This window comes from Linepithema humile, chromosome 7 (assembly GCF_040581485.1).
Source record: "Linepithema humile isolate Giens D197 chromosome 7, Lhum_UNIL_v1.0, whole genome shotgun sequence".
Lineage (NCBI taxonomy): Eukaryota > Metazoa > Arthropoda > Insecta > Hymenoptera > Formicidae > Linepithema > Linepithema humile.
In genome coordinates this window covers 1,130-5,200 of record NC_090134.1, presented here as the reverse complement: position 1 = coordinate 5,200, position 4,071 = coordinate 1,130, and the positions used below count along the sequence as shown (strand labels likewise).

The 4,071-nt window shown below is 25.5% G+C and overlaps 1 long non-coding RNA gene across 1 annotated transcript; it reads right to left on the bottom strand.

The window, feature by feature from the left end:
* Window positions 1–1,185: 1,185 nt before the first annotated feature.
* LOC137001160 (uncharacterized) lies at window positions 1,186–3,261 on the bottom strand. Its single transcript, XR_010891285.1, has 3 exons — window positions 3,044–3,261; window positions 2,807–2,966; window positions 1,186–1,925 (listed from the first exon to the last, which is right to left on the bottom strand). It is a non-coding gene; the product is annotated as an uncharacterized lncRNA (long non-coding RNA).
* Between the last annotated feature and the right edge of the window lie 810 nt (window positions 3,262–4,071).

The window sequence follows — 4,071 nt, the reverse complement described above, 5'->3', positions numbered from 1 at the left end:
CATGATAGGAATGTCACACGAGAAACAGAAAAGATCGTTGCGCCATCTCTCATCTGCGAGTAGCATGTAGTCAGATGATGCATCGTGATTGCAGGTTCATTCTAGAGATGAGCGATACAACCTGAAAGTATCGATACATCATATCGATACGTATCGTGGATGAAAATATCGATACACAAAATATATCGAATGTCCCGTATCGATATCATCAATATCGATACTTGAATTACACAAAGCCATTGGATCAAAGGTATGTTATATACATTATATGAATATAATTATGTAAATGGCACGCATTTATAATAATTTTTTTAATTTATAATAATTTTTTTTAAACATAATTACGCTGACATTATTTTCTAAATAAAAAATACACATTTTAAATAAAATTTTTTTATTTGTAAAATAAATGACGTTATTTTGTACATGAGTCATAATAATAATATATACTTATTTTATATTTATACTTATTTATTTAATAAATTCCAATTGCTGAAATCGAGGAAATGTAAAAATAACAACTGATTTAGGTGATCACTTGTCAACCTATTTCGTTCTTTGGTCATTATTTTACCTGCTTTAGAAAATAGCCTTTCGGAAGGAACTGAAGTGGCAATCAATGGGCTTGTTCGTTTTAGCTACACTGGGGCTGCTCTGGGTCTGCTCTACACAGGATAATACAGGACAGATAAATAGTTTGTCCTGTATTATCTTGTTTAAAGCAGACCCAGTGCAGCTAAAACGAACAAGCCCAATGATTGATGCTTAATTGCTAAGTCTTTCAGATGCGAATTTCAAGCTATGCTCCAATACTCGATGGCACTATTGTCCATTTTTATCGGTGGTTGATTCAGATAATAACCAAAGTCCTCTGGCATTTGGTCAGGATCTTGATTAACGATCTGTTTAGATATATTACAATTTACAAGTTTTTCACGATAGGACCAAAAGTTTGCGTTATCGTTATTATCTGAATTTTTTTGTTAATTTTGGTTGATTTTGATATTTAAGATTAGTATCTGTAACTCTAGAATTTATAAATTTAATAATTTTGTTAATAGCCTGTAAACAGGCAACATTATCGATAAAATTAATATTTTTAAACCGAGGATCTAAAATTGTAATTACCCAGTGAGCATTATGTTATCAAAAAGAGTTCTTCAAGTACTCAGGTTTGAGAGTTAGACATCCAACAACACCATCTTGAAGATAACATAATGATATCAATAAGCCCTCTAATGCGTCACTTTTAGAGGAAAAAAAGAGATCACATAAATGACATCTAAAAGAATATTAAAATCTGACTTCTCCTAAATATCAAGAAAATGTTAACATTAAGAATTGTTATAGCATTATTTTTAGTTTATAGCACTATTTTTATGAATTTAATTATATGAAAAGGAACACAATGTTATATACAATACATTACATAACTTTTTTATTATAAATGTAGAATCCATATAGAAACATTTCAGAAATTATGTTGTATGGTACATTTGAGTAATACAAAAAATAATTTTTTTTTTTTTCCTTATGTGTTTTACATACAAAAATAAAAACATATAATATATGATCCTTACATAGAAAAATAATAAAAATAAAAGTTATAAAAGTAATATTAAAATTTTATTTTTAATACTTTTCTTAATTATTTATTCAAGTAATTACTATATTGCATATGTAAAAAATAAAGTTATCATGACAATAAAATGCATATATAGAATATTTCAATACCACTTTTTTATAATTTACCAAAACTAAATAAAACAAAAAAATCTATAGTTTTTTTTCAAATATTTTATTTCTTCTTTCATGTCGTTTTGTATTTTGATTTATCCGATCTCCAGCATGTTGTAGCCAGTTTTTAATTACAGTTTGGATGGAATGGGAAGAAATACTCTTTCCACTAATACTGATGATTACATCTGAAAAAATTCTGTTAATGAATTTTATATAATAAAAAGTTAAAATTATAAATTATTATAAAATTATTAAAATTATAAATTTTTATTTTTATTATATATTTACTATTTTCTAAAAAGATATTCAGAATATATTATATAAAAAATATATTCAGAATATATATTTCAGTATATTATACTCAGAAATTATTAATTAAGAAACGTAAAAATAAATAAATTAATTAACTAATTCTTGAACGTTAAAAATATGTAGTAAATAGATGAAAAAAATTTAATTGGAAATAATAATCTCTATAATAATAATAATGATTAAAATATTATGGAAAAATTACAACAAAAATATGTTATTAACTATTTCTTTTTTACATTTTATTAGATTACAGTACACAAAGTATCCAAAAAGTGACACAATTGGTGTGTAGTGGATGTCGGACGATAGAATTTAAATTTAAAAAAACTTGAGTTTTTTTTTACAATATTTAATAAAGGAGATGTTATTAATCATAGTTTGGCTAATCTGCGCAACTCTGTAGATGAATATTATCTCTGTAAGTCACACGTTTGTTAGAATGCATAGCAAAGCATTAAGTACACTACTAAGTGCATAGCTCATACGTAATGTCCACCTTAAAAATGGTGCAGATTGGTTAAACTATGTTTAATATCATTTATATGACAATTGCTCATTTCTGGAACTTTGTGTATCTCTTTATATATTTTAAAATTTAAAATAATTTAACTAATTAATAAAATAATTTAATAAATTAATTTTACTTTTACTTTGAATTAATTTTTTTCCAATTTTTAATAATTTTTATCAAAAATAATAATTATATAATAATTAGTTAAAAGTAATAAATAAAACTATAAGAAAACAAAAATACCGATAATGACGTCAACAAATTTCATGTCTCTCGTTTGTATAGTATTTTTTTGTCCGGTCCGTGAGAGTTTGTAAGCTAGATGATCAGTTAGAGTAAGTTTTAATGCGTTTCTTACATGTTGTTCCGCATCTTTTCCTCCTATAATTCTAATTATCCTTTTCTGTAACAAAATTTATATAATTTAACTTTTATACATGTATTTTTATTTTTTTAATTTAATTGACAAAGAGTACTTACATATTGTGATAAAGATACGGAGTCTTGTGTTATCAATTTATTAAATTCTTCTAGTGCCTCAGGCGTTCCAATCGGGGTGTTTACGATAATTCAAGTTCGAGTTAGTTTTACTAGGGCCGAAAAATGAGATAGACATAACCATCTAGAACCTTTATGATTCATGACAACTCGACGCTGTCTTGTACTGCTTGAGTTAAATTCATTGAATTTATTGAGCAAATTTTATTGTAATAGAAAAATGTCATTTATTATTATTATTAATTATATTATTATTAATTTATTAAAGAGGTATACCAACATACATACCAACATTATTTGTTTCTTTCATAGACTGATTTGCAGTTGACATTTTTCTATTACAATAAAATTTGCTCAATAAACTCAACAAATTCAATGAATTTAACTCAAGCAATACAAGACAGCGTCGAGTTGTCATAAATCATAAAGGTTCTAGATGGTTATGTCTATCTCATTTTTCGGTCCTAGTAAAACTAACTCGAACTTGAATTATCGTAAACACCCGGTAAATTCAAATTTATTGTGTTCTCTTGTGAAGAATATGGATGTATATCTAACAATAATTGTTAGATTGTAACCAATAATCGTGTAATTTTTTTAATGTCATTTTGACAAGCTCCTATTTAAGAAAAACAATGTGTGTGTGTGTGTGTGTATGTGTGTGTGTGCGTGTGTGTGTGTATGTGTGTACATATGTATATAATTATAAATATGTGTACATATATTATAATTAATTAATATATAGGAAGAGGCAATAACTATTGCCACCTTGGATATTTTCGGAAGTATTAGAATAGAAGAAAAATTTGCTTAACAGAAATTACATGATATAGAAGATATTCGAGAAACCAATAATTATTACTTTACCTTATATATAACTATAGTTAAATCATATTTATTGGAATATGAATTAATAAAAATTTATTTTTATACACTTACTACAACATAATTCATTATGAGATTCTTCTTTTCTTGTGATATTTTTTTCAATCTTTTGTTGATTGGTTTTA